The sequence below is a fragment of the Schistocerca piceifrons genome, chromosome 7 (genome assembly GCF_021461385.2).
Source record: "Schistocerca piceifrons isolate TAMUIC-IGC-003096 chromosome 7, iqSchPice1.1, whole genome shotgun sequence".
NCBI classification, from domain to species: Eukaryota; Metazoa; Arthropoda; class Insecta; order Orthoptera; family Acrididae; genus Schistocerca; species Schistocerca piceifrons.
In genome coordinates, this window is record NC_060144.1 from 479630224 (window position 1) to 479652022 (window position 21799).

General features: G+C 44.7%; 1 non-coding gene across 1 annotated transcript; it reads right to left on the reverse strand.

Moving 5' to 3' along the window:
- Positions 1 to 18446: 18446 nt before the first annotated feature.
- Trnas-cga lies at positions 18447 to 18520 on the reverse strand. The gene has a single exon. It is a non-coding gene; the product is annotated as a tRNA-Ser (tRNA).
- Positions 18521 to 21799: the final 3279 nt, after the last annotated feature.

Genomic DNA, 21799 nt, shown 5'->3' on the forward strand with positions numbered 1-21799 from the left:
GCCAAATGCTTTACGGAAATCTAGGAATACAGAATCCGCCTGCTGCCCTTCGTTTATGATTCACAGGATCTCGCGTGAGAAAAGGGCAAGCTTTGCACGAACGATGCTTTCTATAATCCTGCTGATTTGTGGATGGAAGTTTCTGCCTCTCAAGGAAATTTATTATATTCGAACTGAGAAGGATTCTGCAGCAAACTGATGTTAAAGATATCGGTTTGTAATTTTGTGGGTCCATTCTTTCACCATTATTATATATAGGAGTCACCTGCGACTTTTTCCAGTCGCTTGAGACTTTGCGCTGTCGGGAGATTCGCGATATACAGTACGCAAACCAAGAAAGGGGCCAATACCATAGAGTACTCTTTGTAAAACCAAAATGGAATCTCATCAGGACCTGGCGACTTATTTGCTTTCTGCACAACCTGCGCATGTTGTTGGGGCGATCTCTGTTTATATATAATTTTTATGAAAGCCAAGATCGCTTGATTTTAAGACCTAGTTTCGACAGAATCGTGCTGCCATCTTCAGATTGGCATTAAACTGTATGACAAGAAAACAGGTACTCGGTAATCTGCACAACATACGACAATTTTTATTGGAATGAAAACGCGCCATACCTTTGTATATGAATAAGGTGTAAAAGATTTTCTTTAGCGATTCCTATAGTATATAATATGCTTTTCAAAAGTGTTAAAATTTTCATGAGGTAATTCCAAAATACTTCACTATATCGCCGGTTAATACGATGGCGCCACCTGTCGTCTACACGGCAAGTCAAAAGTGCTCTGCAGCGCCTCAGTTTAGCCAACGTGAGGTCGTCGACATGGCTTTCAGTTTTAACTCTGTTGGTGCTATGGATGCTGTACTTTTACCCTTTATCCACTTGAAAACCCATCTGGAAGTACTCTGTTTTATAAATGACAAACCATGTGGAGTTTTTTTTTATGTATTTACACTTTGTTCTCAAAATGTCAACGACAGATGTGTGTGAACATATACACAAATGTATGTAAAAGCTTTTTCCTACGTCACCATCCATAACACGGATTCCTACACCTTTTTACCCTCCGCCGGTGTGCCCCAAGGCTCCGTTCTCTCTCTCCTGTACCTTTTGTATACGGCGGACATGCCGCCGCCGTCACCCCCCGTCCACCTTCTCCAGTTTGCCGATGACACCACCTTCCTTGCCCTTGCCCTTGCCCCCACTCTGCAGCGTTCCCAACACCTTCTCCAATCCCATCTTGACCAGTTCACCGCTTGGTGCAACCAGTGGTTGCTCAAGGTCAATCCCTCCAAAACCAAGGCGATCATTGTACGCAAAACCATCCCTTCCTTCCGCCTCCTCGATTTCTATCTAACCATCTATGGCCGTCCTATCGCCCTCACCCCCACCCTTAGGTACCTTGGCGTCACCCTCGACCGTCGCCTCTCCTGGACCCCCCATCTCCGGACAATCCAAGCCAAGGCATGCTCCCGACTCCATCTCCTCAAGCTCCTTTCCGGCCGTATGTGGGGTCTGGACCCCTCCACCATACTCCACACCTATGAATCCCTCATCCCCCTATCCTCTTTTACGCCCATCCAGCCTGGATCTCTGCCCCCCCTACCTTTTATAAATTCCTACAGATCCTTGAATGGCATGCTCTCCGCCTCGCATATCGCATCCATCTCCCCTCCCCCACGCGGATCCTGTACGACCTAATTCCGTTCCCCCACCTCCTCCTTTTCCTCGAACGGATACAGATTCTCTACACCTCCTGTAAACTCGATCCTCCTCACCCGCTTGTCTCACCCATCCTCTCCCACCCCCGCCCGCTGCCGCACCTGTATTCCCACGTCCCACCCGGTCTCCATCTCTCCACCCACCTTACCCTCTCCCAAGGTGGCTTCCGCCAGCTCCCCCTCACTGATGATGCCCTCCTCCCCTCCATCAACCCCTCCTATCAACTTTGATCCTCCCCTCCCACTTCCTGTGTTTTTTCCTTTGGGACCCTCCCTCCCTTCTCTCCTCCTTCCCTCCCTCCTCCCTTTCTTCCCACTCCTCCCCCGGGCTTCCCCTACCCCCGTCCCTCTACTTCTCCTCCCATCTCCTCTGCCACTGGCATCTTTGCACTCCCATCTCCCATCTCCCTCCCCCTCACCCTTCTCCCCCTCTTGGCAGGTCCCCGGACTCGCACACGTTACGTGAACATTAGCGCGCCAGAGATCGTCGCCATCCGTTTCTCGTGTGTGCAGTCGTGTTAGTTTACACTGCCCACGCTCCATCGTTCACGTGTTTCGTTTCAGTCATCAGTGTCCGTGTAAAAGTGCCGAACGCTATTTTTTATTATGCTTCACCTGGGAACGGCTCCATGTTTTTTATTCAAGTGTCTCCTGTTTATGTCCGAGATTGTGTTTTGTTTTTCTGTGTCTTCCTTGTGTCTATTTGTTCTATCTGTGGCCCAAGAACGGCGTAATATTTCCGCTGCCGGCCCGCCTTTTGTGTAAGGGATTGAAATAACAATAAAGGAAAAAAATAAAAGCTTTTGTAAAATTTGGGTCATCCCAAAAAATTGTTATATTTGTGCAGATTATCTATTTTTCTTTTCATATAGTGTAATGCCAGACTGAAGATGACAGCACGATTCTGTCTAAACTCTTAATTGGAATAAAGGTCTTAAAATCAAGCGAGCTTGACTTTTACAAAAAATATAAAAAAATATATTATTTGCGATCAACTCTTCCTCTTACTTTTTTATACAAGTGGTGCTCATTATCCTCCATAAGAGAGTCTGTGTGATCGTCAAACCACGGTATGTTTCTGCGATTCTCCTGCATGAACTATTTCTTAAATGCGAAATTTAAACTTTCAGCTTTACTTTTGCTGTCTTCTGCTGTCACACCAGACTGTCAACGAGTCGCTGGATAGAAGGCGCAGACCCACTTATCTATTTCACTTAGGACTAGAATTTTCTCTGGTTCTCTGCAAGTTCTGTTGCTATGGTATGACGGTGATTGTTGCTGTATGCTTAGCGCATAGAAATTCTCACTGACGCATGAATCTCTACCAACTTCCACCTTTCATCATTTGCACGTTTCCTTTTGACCGCCAGAGTACAACAACCTACGCTTCCTCAGCATTTTTCCAATTTCGTTGTCAAATCTTAGTGTGTCTATTCTGTCCTTAATCCACTTACTCGGCACATACTTCTCCAGAATATGATTTACAATCCGTTTAAACTTTGCCCATAATTCCTCTACGCCTGTCGTATTAGAACTAAATGATATCAGTTCACTGCCTAAGTAGAATGCCAACAACTATGTATTTGCTCTTTCTAGTAAAAATTCTCCCCTAGCCATCTTGATTGATTTTAGTAACCAAAGTCGCTATGATGACATCATGGTCACTAACGCCTGTATCTATACTAACTCGACTGGATCAGGCCTGTTTGTAGCTACCAGATCTAAAATATTCCCATAGTGTAAGGGTTATCGAACTAGCTGCTCAGGACAGTTTACGAAAACGTTTTCAGAAGAACTTCGCAAGATTGCTTCTAGCCCCTGCAATGAATCCATAGACGTTCGAATCTACACTCGGTAGGTTAAAGTCGCCTCCACCTAACATTTCTTGATCTGGGTATTTCAGCAGAATGATCGTAGACTTTCTGTCAATGGCTCTAATTCCATCACAGCGAAATCGGGTGGTCGATAAAAACATCCAACAATTAACTTGCTTTCACTTAGACATGTCATACGTGACACTGTCACACTCAAATTTGACCTCAGTAGAGACAACTGAATCATCACACACTCTCCTACCGTGTCTAATCTGTATTTTCGATATACGTTCCATTAATCGCTAAATATCTCAAAGCTTTCTACTTCGGGTTTCAGCCAGCTCTCAATCCCAATGATAACTTGAATGCGAGAAATTGCCTAAACGACAGAAAATTCTGGAAATTTATTACGAATACTTCGTCAACGTACTGATAAAATTTTGGCATTCGAAGTGTCTGTATTGTGAACGCGGTCTCATTTCGCTATGTGCGAGTAGTATTGCGAGTCTTCATCTGAGAACTTCAACCTATCACCAAACCTAAAAAAACCCATGTGCATGCTGTCCTGGATAGTCACAGACACTGTTTATTAGACTGAGATCGGGTGATATAGCGAGTCCGGCGAGGTGTGTAATGTTGTCTGAGCTTTCGTCACACCAGCAACGTATGACTGCTGCCGTGCGAACACGGTTGTCGTCATCTTGGGAGATGGTAAACTTCACATCACACTCATCACGAAGTTTAAAAGAGACGGCAACGCTTTGCTACCGTGAATGTTGAAATGAACATCCTCGTTCTTGTTCACGGTAACCTGAATGAGTGCGCCAAAGTCACAATACGAAGAACACTTCCGTAAAAGCCACATACCAATCACTGACCGTAATTACATCCTCCACACACTGCAGGTTAGATTCCTCGACGAAGAGGTCAAATCGTGACTTGTGAGTTCTCATTTTAGGCCTCTAAAAGTTCACATGCAGTACACTTAGCAAAATTCGCAAGGAGACTGGTTGAGGCAAATTCTGTAGGTTCTGAAGCCGACTGTCATTAACTGGGTGTAAACATCTACCTGGTTCCTTTCTATTAGCATTCATTCACGGCCACTGTTTCTATGCCGTGTCACGTGGCTGTAGTTGCTGTACCATACCTTGTAGACACTGCGGATTGTCCTTGTTCGGCAACTGTATTCAGGGCATGGTCATGAACGCGTCGAAATACAATAGCTCCTTTCTGCCATTCTCTCACGTTGACCCGTCTTAAAACACCTTTAATGCAACCTACTGAAACGTACACATTACTTCACTGCCATGACTTACGTCACCGGTTGGGGTTTCATGATGGAATGGTACGTGTTCTACAGTATTTACGGTTTTATAAACAAGCAGGGCGCTCTTGTAATTCGTTCAGCTTGTACATGTTGAACAACAGATGCAAATCTAATTATCGTATCATAGTACACTGAAGAGCCAAAGAAACAGCTATAGGCATGCATATTCAAATACAGAGATACGTAAACAGGCAGAATACGGCACTGCGGTCAGCAACACCTATATAAGACAACAAGTGTCTGGCGCAGTTGTTAGGTCGGTTACTGCTGCTACAATGGCACGTGTCATGTTATCAAGATATAAGCGAGTTTGAGCATGGTGTGACAGTCGCCGCGCGAAGCGATAGGACACAGCATCCCCGAGATAGCGATGAAGTGGGGATTTTCCGTATGGCCATTTCACGAGTGTACCGTCACATCAGGGATCCGGTAAAACATCAAAACTCCGACAACACTGCGGCCGGAAAAAGATCCTGCAAGAACGGGACCAACAACGACTGAAGAGAATCGTTCAACGTGACAGAAGTGCAACGCTTCCGCAAATTGCTGCAGATTTCAACGCTGGGAAATCAACAATTGGCAGCGTGCGAACCATTCAAAGAAACATCATCGACATGGTCTTTCGGAGCGGGAGACCCACTTCTTTACTCTTGAAGATTGCACGACACAAAGCTTTACACCTAGCCTGTACCCGTGAGCATCAGTATTGGACTGTTGATGACTGGAAACATGTTGCCCGGTCGTACGAGCCTCGCTGGACGTGTATGGGCATGGAGACAACCTCATGAATCCATGGACCCTGCATGTCGACTGGGGACTGTTCAAGTTGGTGGAGACTCTGTAATGGTGTGGGGCGTGTGCAGTTGGAGTGATACGGGACCCCTGATACGTCTAGATACGACTCTGACAGGTGACACGTACGTAAGCATTCTGTCTGATCACCTGCATCCATTTCCGGCCGGGGTGGCCGAGCGGTTCTAGGCGCTACAGTCTGGAACCGCGCGACCGCTACGGTCGCAGGTTCGAATCCTGCCTCGGGCATGGATGTGTGTGATGTCCTTAGGTTAGTTAGGTTTAAGTAGTTCTAAGTTCTAGGGGACTGATGACCTCAGAAATTAAATCCCATAGTGCTCAGAGCCATTTGAACCATTTTTGAACCTGCATCCATTCATGTCCATTGTGCATTCCGACGGACTTGGGCAATTCCAGCAAGACATTGCGACTCCCCCACGTCCAGAATTGCTACATTGTGGCTCCTGGAACATTCTTCCGAATTTAAATACTTCCGCTGGCCACCAAACTCTCCAGACATTAACATTATTGAGAATATCTGGGATGGCTTGCAACGTGCTGTTCGGAAGAGATCTCCACCCTCTCATATTCTTAAGGGTCTGTGGAGAGTCCTGCAGGATTCATTGTGTCATCTTCCTCCAGCACACTTCAGACATTACTCGAGTCAAAGTCAGGTCGTGTTGGGGTACTTCTGCATGCTCGCGGGGCCCTACACGATATTAGGCAGATGTACTAGTTTTTTTGGCTCTGCAGTGTAGAAAGCAATTTCACGGAAAACCTTTGCACGCTATGCACAGCGAATGTGATGAACCGCATTTGAAACGATAATAACGATTTATTACGATCAAAACCGGAAATGACAAAGTAATGGAAGAGGCTCTCTGACCAACTACCAGTCCACTGTGTTATCTGGCTGAAGAGAACAAAATGCTGTAACATCCAAGCCAACTCTCAGGGGCAGGGAGTGAGAGATGTAAAAAACCTGTGAGATAATGTAATGCTAGAAGAGTTTTATTAAAGCATTTAACCTAATTTAAAGATAAAAGTTAGAGTCACACTGCTATATTCAATAAATGAGCTGCAAAATATCTGAACAGAAAATTCCAGAGTAGATACTGCACTAAATTCATTTTATCTATCATGCTGATAAGAAATTAAATTCGGTGGAAAAGAAAACATTGAAATCCATGTCACGCTGACAGATACACTGCTGTGCCACAGTTGGTAAGTAAAGTAAGTTTCACATTATGTGTCACTGCCGAGCAACATAGCTGAATCGAACTTGAACCATACATAGAAAGCACTGTACAGTACAGAAGGTAACTGGAAGAAATACACAGTGAGACTAACGGAAATGATAATTTTATTCGAAGACATTAATTACTCTGATGTCCACGTGATTCAAAATGGCCCTTGGACATTAAAAAACGCGGTGCATGGTTCTTAATAGGGTGTGCGATCGCCATGGACGGCAGTGCAAGCTCCGTAACGTGCACCCATGTTATCGACGACGTTGGTAAGCAGTTCTTGTGGTAAGGCGTTTCGTTTCTCCACGAGCGCGCTTCACAACTGCCGGATGGTAGTCGGTGCATGTGGTCGTGCTCCAATACGCCTCCCCAGCGCATCAGACACGTGCTCGATGGGATTTAAGTAGCAGGAACTGGCAGGCCAGTCAATTCTCCGAACATCCTCTCGTTCCAAGAGCTCTTCCACCTGGCCGATCGATGCCCTCACGCGCTGCCATTCATAAAAATGAAATCAGGGCCGAATCTACCACTGCAAAAACGTATGCGAAGAAGGAGTGCAGTGACACAGTAACATTGACCGGTGTGCGTTCCCTGTTCAAAGATTTGGAGGTCAGTACGCCGATGCAACAATGAGACTCCCCATACAACACCTGGACCACCAAAATAATCTTGTTCCTCAATGTTCCTGAGAAAACTATGCGTTCCCGCCTCGCGTCATATTAGGATACGTCCAGCAGTGTCGAACATGACCATTTTGGTGGTCGAGATGCTATGATGTGGGGAAGCACAATATTGCATGGGTGTACTGACCTCCAAATCTTTGCATATGATACTCTCGGGAGTCAATGCTATTGTGACACTCCTTCTCCGTGTGAGTCTTCTCAGGGGTGCATTTGGACGTGAGTTCTTTTTTACGGATGACAATGTCGGACCACATCGAACAGTGCAGGTGCAGGAACTCTTGGAATTCGGCGAATGGATTGTCCTGCCCGTTCCTCCAACTTAAATCCCGTCGAGCACTTGTGCGAAGCGTTCAACAGGCGTACTGCATCACATGCACATATACCACCAACGACGACTCTCTCTCGGGTTCTTAGCTCATCCTCAGGTCAGATGGGCAACTGGCAGAAGTGGTGAAGACTGCATGCTTTCAATTTGCAGCATTGTTCCCAGAGTTGACCGGGGCCCTTTGATCTGGAGCCGAGTAGAGAGTCTCAACAAAAGGTTTTCATTGCCCCTGCGAAGATCGTGGCTGCAGGTTTCTGAACCCGCATTGTAGGGTGGAGAGTTGCGGAACTCCCCTTGTTAGGTCTGGGCTGCACTAAACGTGGAAGCAGCTAGTCGGGTAGCAAAGTACTTGAGCATATGTTTTTTTTTAGGCTAGGCGGTAGTTCGAGGCACTCTGATGAACACTCACCAGTCGACACGCAAGTAGGGAAACCAGACAGCTTTCAGAGTAAAGACCCTTCTACTGTCAAAATTTTATCAGCAGACAGTTGAAGTATTCGTAACAATTACCGGATTTACTGACCACCAGGAAATTTGCCTCGCTCAAGTTATTCTCGGAACCACCGACAGCTGACTGAAGCCCGAAGTAGAAAGCTCTGAAATATTTAGCGCGTCATGGAATGTACGAAGACAGAATGGACGGCATAGGAGGAGGGATGTTTATTGTAGTCAGAAAAAATATTGCCTCTAATGAGATCGATTTTAAGTGTGACTGTACGTCTACAAGAGGTCTGGGTGATTTCAAATTAATTGTTGGATGTTTTCACAGGCCACCCCATTCCACCGTGACAGTTTAGAGCCTTTCTAAGAGAGTCTACGCTCCGTATCGTGGGAATACGCAGCTCATCTTATAGTTGTTGGAGGCGGCTTTAACCTACCGATTATAGACTCGAACGTCTATAGATTCAATGCAGGACGTGCGGACAAACAGTCTTCCTAAGTACTTTTGAGGACGTTTCCGAAAACCGTTTTGAGCAGATAGCTCGACAACCCATACGCAAAGGAATGTTTTCGACCTTGTAACTACAAACAGGTCTGACTTTATCGATGTTGCCAGTACAGAGACAGGAATTAGTGACTGTGATGTCATCATAACGATAATCGTTACTGAAGTTAATGAATTAATTAAGACGGTCAGGAGAGTATTTTTGCCAGAAAGAGCAAATAAGCAGTTGCTAAAATCTCACTTACAAGATGAATGGACATAATTTAGCTCCACTATGATGGAAGTAGAGGAATTGTGGGCGGAGTTTAAACGGATTGTAAATTACGCTCTGGAGAAGTGCCGAGTAAGTGGATTGATGAAGCAAAACACCCTCCATGGTTTAATAACAAAATTCAGAAAATGCTGAGGAAGCAAAGACTGTTGCACTCCAGGTTAAAAGAGAATGTGCAAATGATGACAGGAAGAAGTTAGTAAAGAGTCGTGTGTCTTTAATAAGAGCGATACCCGAAGAATACAACAACTAACACAGTCGTACCGCAGCAAAGGATCTAGCCGAGAAAACGGGAAAATTTTGGTCCCTCGCAAAATCGCTAAGCGAGTCGAAGGCTTCTGTCGACTCGCTCATTAAACAATCTCGTGCGGCAGGAGAACATAGCGAAAAGACAGCTAAAATTTTAAATTTCATTTTTAAGAAACCGTTCACGCAGGATGATCGTGCAAATATACCGTCATTTGACCACCGTACAGACTCCCGTATGGAGGAGCAGACGTAGAGAGCCTGGTGAAGAGAAGCAACTGCAAGAGTCGATAACAAATAAGGCGCCAGGTTAGGATGGAATTGCAGTTCGGTTTTACAAAGAGTACATCCCTTACTTAGCTTGATTTACTGCGAATCTCTCACCCAGCGTTGAAAAATGGCCAGGTGACTCCTACATGTAAAAGGGTAAAAGAACGGATCCGCAAAATTACAGACCGACATCCTTAACATCGTTTTTATGCTGAATTCTTGAACATATTCTCAGTTCAAATGTAATAAATTTCCTAGAGACCGAAAAGCTTCTGTTCTCGAATGAGCATGATTTTAGAAAGCATCACTCATGCGAAACTCACCTTGCCCTTTTCTCATATGATATCCTGCGAACTATCGAAGAAGGCCAACAGGCAGATTTCCTAAATTTCGGAAAATCATTTGACACCGTACCCCACTACAGACTGTTAACGAAGGTGCGAGCATAAGGAATAGGTTCCCAAATACGTGAGTATTGCAAGTTACAGCACCCAGTATAGTGCACTCGAATGCGAGTACACATTAAAGACAAGGTTGTCGTCATGAGTGCCCCAGGGATGTGTTGTAGGACCGCTATTATTCTCTGTATACGAGTATGTATATGATCTGACGGACAGGGTGAGCATCAATATGCGACTGTTTGCTGACGATGCTGTGGTTTTCGGGAAAGTATCGTCCCCGACAAAACTGTAGCAGGACGCAAAATGACGTAGGCAAAATTCCTAGGTGGTGAGATGAATGGTAACTAGTTCTAAATGTCGAATAATATAAGTTAATGCAGATAAATAGGAAAAACAATTCCTCAATGTCAGAATACAGAGTTATTAGTGTACTATTTGACACCGTCAGGTCGATTAAATACATAGGACTGACGTTGCCATCATATAAAATGGAACGAGCATGTAGGGATTAAAGTCGGTAGCGAATCTTTGACTTCGGGTTGTTGGGAAGGTTTTAGGGAAGTGTGGTTGCTCAGTACACTAGTCCGACCCATTCTCGAGTACTGCTCCAGTGCCTGGAATCCCTACAAGGTCGGATTAAAAGAAGACATAGAAGTAATTGAGAGGCGGGCTGACAGATTTGTTACCGGTATGTTCGATCAACACGCAAATACCGGGTGATCAAAAAGTCAGTATAAATTTGAAAACTTAATAAACCATGCAATAATGTGGATAGAGAGGTAAAACTTGACACACATGCTTGGAATTACAAGGGGTTTTATTAGAACAAAAAAAAACAAAGTTCACAAAATGTCCGACAGATGGTGCTCGAGAGCAAAACGACAGTGACTGGGCATGACAATCGTATATAAAAGGAGCTGTAATGAGAGAGAGAATCAGAAGCGCCAGCAGTCGCAGCATGTTGGTTGTTGCGGTCTTCAGTCCTGAGACCGGTTTGATGCAGCTCTCCATGCTACTCTATCCTGTGCAAGCCTCTTCATCTCCCAGTACCTACTGCAACCTACATCCTTCTGAATCTGCTTAGTGTATTCATCTCTTGGTCTCCCTCTACGATTTTTACCCTCCACGCTGCCCTCCAATGCTAAATTTGTGATCCTTTGATGCCTCAAAACATGTCCTACCAACCGATCCCTTCTTCTAGTCAAGTTGTGCCACAAACTTCTCTTCTCCCCAATCCTATTCAATACCTCCTCATTACTTACGTGATCTACCCACCTTATCTTCAGCATTCTTCTGTAGCACCACATTTCGAAAGCTTCTATTCTCTTCTTGCCCAAACTAGTTATCGTCCACGTTTCACTTCCATACATGGCTACACTCCATACAAATACTTTCAGAAACGACTTCCTGACACTTAAATCTATACTCGATGTTAACAAATTTCTCTTCTTCAGAAACGATTTCGTTGCCATTGCCAGTCTACATTTTACTTCCTCTCTACTTCGACCATCATCAGTTATTTTACTCCCTAAATAGCAAAACTCCTTTACTACTTTAAGTCTCATTTCCTAATCTAATTCCCTCAGCATCACCCGATTTAATTTGACCACATTCCATTATCCTTGTTTTGCTTTTGTTGATGTTCATCTTATATCCTCCTTTCAAGACACTGTTCATTCCGTTCAACTGCTCTTCCAAGTCCTTTGCTGTCTCTGACAGAATTACAATGTTATCCGCGAACCTCAAAGTTTTTACTTCTTCTCCATGAATTTTAATACCTACTCCGAATTTTTCTTTTGTTTCCTTTATTGCTTGCTCAATATACAGATTGAATAACATCGGGGACAGGCTACAACCCTGTCTGACTCCTTTCCCAACCACTGCTTCCCTTTCATGCCCTTCGACTCTTATAACTGCCATCTGGTTTCTGTACAAATTGTAAATAGCCTTTCGCTCCCTGTATTTTACCCCTGCCACCTTCAGAATTTGAAAGAGAATATTCTAGTCAACATTGTCAAAAGCTTTCTCTAAGTCTACAAATGCTAGAAACGTAGGTTTGCCTTTTCTTAATCTTTCTTCTAAGGTAAGTCGTAAGGTTAGTATTGCCTCACGTGTTCCAACATTTCTACGGAATCCAAACTGATCTTCCCCGAGGTCCGCTTCTACCAGTTTTTCCATTCGTCTGTAAAGAATTCGCGTTAGTATTTTGCAGCTGTGACTTATTAAACTGATAGTTCGGTAATTTTCACATCTGTCAACACCTGCTTTCTTTGGTATTGGAATTATTATATTCTTCTTGAAGTCTGAGGGTATTTCGCCTGTCTCATACATCTTGCTCACCAGATGGTAGAGTTTTGTCATGACTGGCTCTCCCAAGGCCATCAGTAGTTCTAATGGAATGTTGTCTATTCCCGGGGCCTTGTTTCGACTCAGGTCTTTCAGTGCTCTGTCAAACTCTTCACGCAGTATCTTATCCCCCATTTCGTCTTCATCTACATCCTCTTCCATTTCCATAATATTGTCCTCAAGTACATCGCCTTTGTATAAACCCTCTATATACTCCTTCCACATTTCTGCCTTCCCTTCTTTGCTTAGAACTGGGTTGCCATCCGAGCTCTTGATATTCATACAAGTGGTTCTTTTTTCTCCAAAGGTCTCTCTAATTTTCCTGTAGACAGTATCTATCTTACCCCTAGTGAGACAAGCCTCTACATCCTTACATTTGTCCTCTAGCCATCCCTGCTTAGCCATTTTGCACTTCCTGTCGATCTCATTTTTGAGACGTTTGTATCCCTTTTTTCCTGCTTCATTTACTACATTTTTATATTTTCTCCTTTCATCAATTAAATTCAATATTTCTTATCTCTTTCCCCCATTCCTGTCAATTGTTCCCTTATGCTCTCCCTCAAACTCTCTACAACCTCTGGTTCTTTCAGTTTATCCAGGTCCCATCTCCTTAAATTCCCACCTTTTTGCAGTTTCTTCAGTTTAAATCTGCAGTTCATAACCAATAGATTGTGGTCAGAATCCACATCTGCCCCTGGAAATGTCTTACAATTTAAAACCTGGTTCCTAAATCTCTGTCTTAGCATTATATAATCTATCTGATACCTTTTAGTATCTCCAGGATTCTTCCAGGTATACAACCTTCTTTTATGATTCTTGAACCAAGTGTTAGCTATGATTAAGTTATGCTCTGTGCAAAAATGTTGGCGTTACCTGAAAAGGCGCGTTTAGTGAAGCTGTATTATTAGAATGGGGAACGTGCTAGTTCAGCGTTACGATCCTATCGCCATATGAAGGGGACTCGAACGGGTAAATGTCCGTTGACAAATGCAGCTGTGACGAGAATGATTTCGAAGTTCGAAGCCACGGCTTGTTCAGACGATAGACCCCGTAGTGACCGACCGAGCACAAAGCGTAATGCTGCTGAGACAATTCAGGAAGAAATGGAGACTGTAGCGGGTTCGTCTATACACGGGGAAGCCAACGCGCGTGCAGTCGCACGTCGCACCGGCGTTCCATACACTACTGTTTGGTTGGCAGTGAGCCGTACCCTCCGATGCTATCCGTACAAAATCCATCGGCATCATGAACTGTTACCTGGCGATTTAGTGAAGCGGAGGGCATTTGCGGTGTGGGCGTTTCAAAAGATGACGGAAGATGACGATTGGTTGAATAACGTGTTGTGGACCGACGAAGCTCATTTCACGCTCCGAGGGTCTGTCAACGCCCACAACTGCAGGGTTTGGGTTACCGAAAATCCTAGAACTGTCATGGAAACTCCATTACACGACGAGAAAGTCACGGTATGGGCTGGATTTACCACATCTACCGTTATCGGGCCTTTTTTCTTCGAGAAAATGCGTGATTCTGGTTTTGTAACTGCTACCGTGACGGGTGAGAGGTACACCGATATGTTACAGAATCGCATCATCCCCAGTCTGGCTGATAAACACCTGATGGAACGTACTACGTTTATGCAGGATGGCGGTCTACCCCATATTGCTAGACGCGTGAAAGATCTCTTGCTCGCGTCGTTTGGTGATGATCGCGTGCTCAGCCGCCACTTTCGTCATGCTTGGCCTCCCAGGTCCCCAGACCTCAGTCCGTGCGATTATTGGCTTTGGGGTTACATGAAGTCACAAGTGTATCGTGATCGACCAATATCTCTAGGAATGCTGAAAGACAACATCCGACGCCAATGCCTCACCATAACTCCGGACACGCTTTACAGTGTTGTTGACAACATTATTCCTCGACTACAGCTGTTGTTGAGGAATGAGGGTGGACATATTGAGCATTTCCTGCAAAGAACATCATCTTTGCTTTGTCTTACGCTGTTACGCTAATTATGGCTATTCTGATCAGATGAAGCGCAATCTGTCGGACATTTTTTGAACTTTTGTACTTTTTTGGTTCTAATAAAACCCCATGTCATTCCAAGCATGTGTGTCAATTTGTACCTCCCTATCTACATTAGTCCGTGATTTATTTAGTTTTCAAATTTATACTGACTTTTTGATCACCCGGTATTACATATTTGATGTTTCAGGAACTCAAATGGCAATCTCTGGAGAGAAAGTGACGTTGTTTACGAGGAACGCTATTGAGAAAATTTAAAGAACCGGCATTTGCAGCTGACTGCAGGACGACCCTACAGCCGACAACGTACATTTCGCCTTTCGACCACGAACATAAGAGAAATTATGCCTCTTAGACAGGCATATAGATAGTCCTTTTTCCCACGCTGTATTTAGTAGTGAAAAAGTAAGCAAAATGATTAGTAGCGGTACAAACGCCCGTCCACAAGAACTCCTTACTAACCTTGTGGGGAGCGAGGGAGGATGTTGGGGAGCATACCCGGCCGTCCGTGGTGATCACATACCCTATTAAGAACTGCGTCCCGTCTTTTGTAATGTCCAGGTGACCATCATAAACTGCGGCGACTTTAGTGTTATTACGGTATCGTCTTTGAATAAAAGTGTCATTTCTGTTCGTCTCATTGCGTATTTCATTCAGTTACCATCTGTGCTATACTGAAGCAGTTGTTTCTATGCATTGCTCAAATTTCATCGAGCTATGTTACTTGGCAGTGACAAATCATACGAAATTTTTGCACACCAGTGTAGATATTTTTTTATTCAGTCTCAATTTCTTGATATATTTATCCTTAGAGATTTAAATGACCACATAAATCTAGTCTTGAGAAAGTCAAACAGCAGTCAAGAGTACTGGAAAAACTCCAAGGAAGCATAATTCGGTGGCTTACAAAAGTCTTATTCTGCCAGTTATTGAGTACTGTGACAAGCCTGACAGGAACCCTCAACAAGCTGAATTAACGTAGGAAACAGAGGTTATTTAAATCAAATCTAAACGTTTTTCGCTTGTTGCTTTAGTGAGCTGCAGAAGAAGAGTCAACAAATGACAGTGAGAGAGACTACAGGAATTGCCTTGTTCATAATAGGGAGCCTTAACCGGGAAACTGTGAAAGCACACGCTACAAAACAAGAAACATAGTACTTTCCTCGACACACATTTCACGTAATGGTGTCGACGGCAACATTAAGTGAGACGAGGCTCACAAAAATGTGTGCGAAAGAAAGAATATCGGATAGATGGATGAATCTGGCACAATTTATGACCTCCTTCTCACATAGTACACTGGCTTTCATACGCGATCGTCAAGTGAGGAGCTTCGAGCTTCGCCTTGTAGGCTACCATTAACAACGAGGCTCACAGAATGCGGAGATTTAAGCGGTAGATAAGGGCCGCAGAAGATATCGTCTTCAAGTTTGTACAAACATCCATCACGTGCGCATTCTGGGAAAATCACAGACGTCCAGGTGTTGTGTGACAGGTCTTAGAGCGACGATTTTCCCCACTGTATTAAATGTGTTTTCTTGCCTCTCCATAATCGCACAGTTGGTTTCGTCTCCTGAGTGAAATGCTGCTCCCGATGGCATCGACAGATACGAGATGAGGCGAGCTGTCGGCGGCACAAGTAGTTGTTTACTGTCCGGAAACTGGGCCGGCAACTGATTGACCCAGTGCACTAAGCCAGTGGCTGGGAGAGATTCAGCCTTATCCAATCTCTTTGGCCTCGTTACTAAGACAATCGTTACCGTCTCATGCACGCTATCACTATTTACGAATGCGTTGGTTATTTCTGAATATCAAGATCGCGAAAAAATTGTTTGATAAGCACTTCGAAAAAAAAGTTAGTCATTTGCGGGAGACAGTACGCTAGTATCGAATGACACCGCCTCTAGCATCAAGAATGGCCTAAATTCGCCGAGGAAGAGAGTCACAAGTTTTTTTTAGATACACAATATCCACCTGAAGCCATTCATTGATAATTAGATCCTACAGAGCTACCACAATGTGAGAAACAGTAGCTCACTGAAGACTTGTAATGTGTTCCGATGAATCACGAATTTGCGTGTTTTCAAATGAAACCAGGCGTAAAGTGCAACGACGGTCCAATGAGGCGTTCAACTGACGGTACGTGACGGGTGTAGTTCAGGCCAGACGTGGTACTACGACGTTTCAGCGTGTTTTTTGTATCATTATTCGAGTCCACTTATTCAGGTCACAGTCAACATGAACCAGTTTCTCGGTAACCAGGTATTGTCTTTCTTCTACATCTTCATGATGACTTTCTGTGGACACACACACGCACAGATATTCACACGGTTACATACTCTGGCGCCCTACCGTGTCACGAGAGATGTGCTAGATCATTCAGTGTTAATCCCATAGAAAATGTCATCCCCCAATTAATGGCATTAGCTCGATATAGCATATCCGAGAAACTTTTGCAGTTCCTTCCTCGTTGAATTGAGGTCATTATGAAAGCTGAGGAGGTGTTAGGCGGTATTAGCATGATGTCTCCAGGAATGACTAATTTTTGGCCCAGTGTGCTTATACGTATCGACTTCAGAAAGAAAGTTTCACATGTCGTCGCACACTTGAGTGACGCATTGTCAGAGGTGAGTAAACGTTCCGCATCTTCGATGGTCACAGTATCATTGTTTCTACAGTGTCTGTATCTTCACAGAACGTGTGCTCTCTTTTGACAATGCCCCACTCTTGTTGCGCATGCATGCATGTCTGAAGGACATTGCTGTGTGAAGATACAGAGACTGTATAAACGCAGAAATTGTATCCATCGGTGGTGTATGCGTGCCTCGACGGACCAAGATAACATACTTATGCTTCTCCCTACGCGGCAATTGCGGAATGTGTGAGCGTAAGATTTATGGACTCTGTGACATGTGGAAGTTTGGATCGGTCCTGAAGGCATGCTCGGATAGGCGGTGAGGATAAGGCAACTGCTTGCAGTAAGCTGAAAATTCGAGTGCGAGTCCTGGTCCGGCATAAATTTTCATTTGTCGCAAAAAGGATAAAGTCATTCCGGATTTCGAAAGAGCGAATCATTTTCGCCAAGACACATTTCTCCTGTGGTGAAATGGCGTGGTAACTAGAAATGTACTACAAAATTCAAGTATAGCACGTGAAACAATACGATTCTTGCGGGCAAAACTTCTAAATTGCGCATAGATTCACTGTGAAATCCTGTCGATATATGGGCTAAACACAACGTCCAACAGCACTAAAATTGTGCCAACCATTCGACCTAGGGCGCACGTGTGTGGGTTATTTTGTTCGGGAAGTCTAGATCTCGCTAAATGCGATTTCCATCTTTTCGGCACGCTGAAAGAACATCTGGAAGGGAAAGAGGGGCGGGGGGAGAGTTTCCAACGACGAAGTTCATACAGCGATTTTGAAACCCCCCCCCCATAAGATAGACTGGCAATAGGGATGCTAAAGTGAAAGCGCCCTCGACGGGGATTAATCAGAGTAGTAGAGAGAAATCTCGTCGAGATTACTGTAGTGCGAATATCTTGGGTTCCATGGAACTGACCGAAAACTTTGGATTCGATAAAGACTTTCAGGCTCAAATCCCCCTCCAGCCTTCAAGATTTAGGTTTCCGGTGATTTCCCTAAATCCCTTACAGCAAATGGCGGAATGGATTCTGTTGAAAATTCCGGCAAGATTTCCTTTACCATCTCTTCGAAATTCGATCTTCCGCTCCACGACTAATAATCTCGTCGTCGTCGTCTTTCTGCTCCCTCCTCCGTCCCTTGGTTCAAGCGCTCTGGCCAGATAATTGGATGGCACCACCTCCACTTTGTTCCTTGCGGCCTTTGGTTGACAATAACATTTTATTGCTGGCCAGTGGTTGAGAATTTTCCTCTTTCGAGAGTCCAACGCTTCGGGGCACTGTATGAAAATGGCAGTAGGTGCAGTAATGATAAACTGTATGCTAATAGAACGAAATTTTCACTCTACAGCGGAGTGTTCGCTTAAATGAACCTTCCTGGCAGATTAAAACTGTTGGCCGGACCGAGACTCGAACTCGGGACCTTTGCCTTTCGCGGGCAAGTGCTCTACCAACTGAGCTACCCAAGCACGACTCACGGCCCGTTCTCACAGCTTTAATTCCGCCAGTACCCCGACTCCTACCTTCCAAACTTCACAGAAGCTCTCCTGCGAACCTTGCAGAACTAGCACTCCTGGAAGAAAGGATATTGCGGAGACAGGAAGTTTCATATCAGCGCACACTCCGCTGTAGAGTGAAAATTTCATTCTACAAACAACCCCCAGGCTGTGGTTAAGCCATGTGTGGCTAAGCCATGTCTGGCGTGAGTCGTGCTTGGGAAGCTCAGTTGGTAATAGTCGGCCCTCGGCGGCCGTGGTGAGCGGACGTGCGCTGGTGTTTACGTCTCTGCTGCTGCCGGCTGATCGCTGTTTACGGTGAGTTAAGGGTTATTGTGTGAAAAATGTCACGAATTGACGATGAATGAACTAGCACGAAAAGATACTTTGACATTACGTTTCGATCCGAAATATGCACGACCTGAAGCTTACGAACTCGAAGCATGGATTGAGAATGTTTTGAAACGATCTTTTGATGAAATAATTGGTGTACATCTTTCGATCGTTAGCAGTACTGCGCACATAAAGTTTAAAACTGCTGAAATATGCGATCAAATTGTTCAGTCATGTGGTGGTAGCCTTAAATTTACTCACAGCGATGGTAATACTGGCGAAGTTCAGGTATCTCGTGCAGGATTTAGTGTCCGCACAGTTAGAATTTTCGATCTACCTTTTCAATTTCCTGCCGACGAAATAAATGCAGTGTTGAAAAATTGCGGCACGGCTATCAGCAATATTTCGGAAAAGTGGATGTCCATCAAATTTCCTGTCTTGAACGGTGTTAGACAGGTGAAAATAGAACTGGAGAAACACATTCCATCGTATATTACGATCTGTGGATACAGGACCATTGTTATATACGATGGTCAGCCCCGCACTTGCTCTGGGTGTGGTGCAACTGATCATGTTCGCGCACAATGCGTACAGAGAAGAGTGACACAGTTGCCACCAGGCGAAAGTGTTCCTAGTAAAAAGATGTCATCAATGCCTCTAACTTATGTGGCGGCAGTTCGTTCGACCATGGCAGCGACGGAGGTCACTCACATGGACACAACTGTCAACACCACCGAAGCTGACCAGACACCAATGGAGACTGCCACCCCAGAGGGCAACGCTAACACCACCCCCGACGTGACGATGGAACTGAACGATCCGGAGGCTACGTTTTTGGTTAGCGCCCAGGTTGGCGAGAAAACCCAAGATGGCGAGAATGATCTACGCAGCGACAAAGGAGCGAATTTTAAATCAATGGGAAGTGACGACAACATCGGATTACCAGTCTGCAGCTCTTCCTCAGTGACTGTGGCAAATGAAAGGGCGGACGTTTCTCCTAAAAAACACAAAAAGCGACGGATCGCTCACAAGGATGCTGAGAAAACAGCTCCACTACTGCGCGAGAAAGGTGCGCAAATTGACCGCGAATTAACTGATGCAACTCTTGGAAGGACAGATGCGAAGCAATCGAGTGGCCACGACCAGGCGATAACAGACACCACGCCGAACTGTGGGGTTGGAAATCACGCGGCAGCAGACGAGGATCGGGTCTCTCAGCAGCTTCTGAGAGAGGGGCGAAAAGAACAGTGTCCAACGGGAAAGGGCTCAGATCAGAAGATGGACATGTCCAAGCCAGGCAGCTGGGCTGATGATATCGAGGACATGTCGGTGGATCGAGGACTGACTACATCTGAACCACCAAAGGAGGCTATGCCAGCTGGGAGAGCGGAATTAATTGTGACACGACAGCTTTCAACGAACCTGAGAAAAGATGATGATTCGGATACTTATTAATTTCCTCACCGACGTCATGCTTGTGCTGACTGGTATAATGACTCCTTTTCTTACTAGGCTAATTACTGTTTAGCTCTACAGGACCTTTATACTGAAATGTTTCCCCACACCACCTAGTATTGTCTTTCTATTTGTGTGAGTAACTGTATGTTCACTGTTGTGGGTAAATACATACAGCGTACACAGGGCGGTGTGTGAAACTGATGGCGATTACACGCTTCCGCTGTTGTAGAAATCTGCTCCAGATGCTGCAGATACCGTGTTGAGCTGAAAGTGGTAACCAAAATACGGAGAAATATTCTTCGGGGCTCTGTTGCATAGCAATCAGATTGCTTTCAGTTCTGAGAAATGTCCAGTTACTGTTATATCCTAGCCAGTAATGCCACCCGAGCCCGCTGCCAAAAGGTTGGCAGCATCAAAGTCCGGACGCCGTCCGCATAAGCAGCGCCAGCGAGACAGGAAATCGCCGCAAGTCTGCGCGCGCCGCCGCTGGCTTCTGGCTTCTTAAGCGCTGGAGTCGCGAGCGCTAGGACAGTTCTGTATTCGTCGCTCAGTTGTATACTCGCCACCGAATTGTGTATTTGCTAGTCAGTTGTGTGTTCATCGCAGCAGAGTTGTTGTTTGTCGTCAGCCGACGCTGACCTAGCCGCTCCGACTCGAACTAGACAGATTTCTGTAGACACGGACTTCACTACTGTGTTTCTGTATCTTCGTTAATAAAGATAAGTACCGACTTTTATTTAATCAGAGTGTTTGGGTTTTCATCTTTCTGTTCACTGTTCCAGCGGACCGGTCGGCCCGCTATTAAAAGTGTGGCGGTGACTTCGTAAGCCGTTTCTACAGCGAATTGTTCGTCGCTACGAACGCCGCCACAAAAGTTACTATTTCCGAAGAAAACATCGAACTATTTCACTAGAACTGAACGCTCCCGTCGGAACTGTTCTCAACTGGTGTTTATTAGTAAATCACAATAGCAGTACATCGCTGGGTGTATAATAAGACGTACCTTCTCGAAATGAACAATATTTTATTGTTCTATTAACTGATTTCCTTCCATATGCACTTAAATTTTACAATGTGAATCAAAAAACTCGCAATGGCGTCGATTTTTTGCATCACAAGAATGGCTCTCCTCCCCTAAAAAATTACTCTTAACAAGAACAAAAAAACTCTATATCCTAAGAATAATTATGTGAGCGCTGACCGCCACAGAGTAATAAACAATATCTTTGTCTCTCTCTCGCACTGTCACAGCAAGTTACGCTGCATGATACGTCATATATGCCCCTCTTGTGGACGAACGTTTTTGGGCAAAAACAAACACGAGCGTTCACACAACACTATATCGGTGATTGTTTATGACGCTGTATTGATGTCCACTAGAGTATTAATGTCCACTGTATTTCTTATGATATTTTGGTATTAGTGAATGACTATCTAAATGTAAATTATTGATTTGGGTGC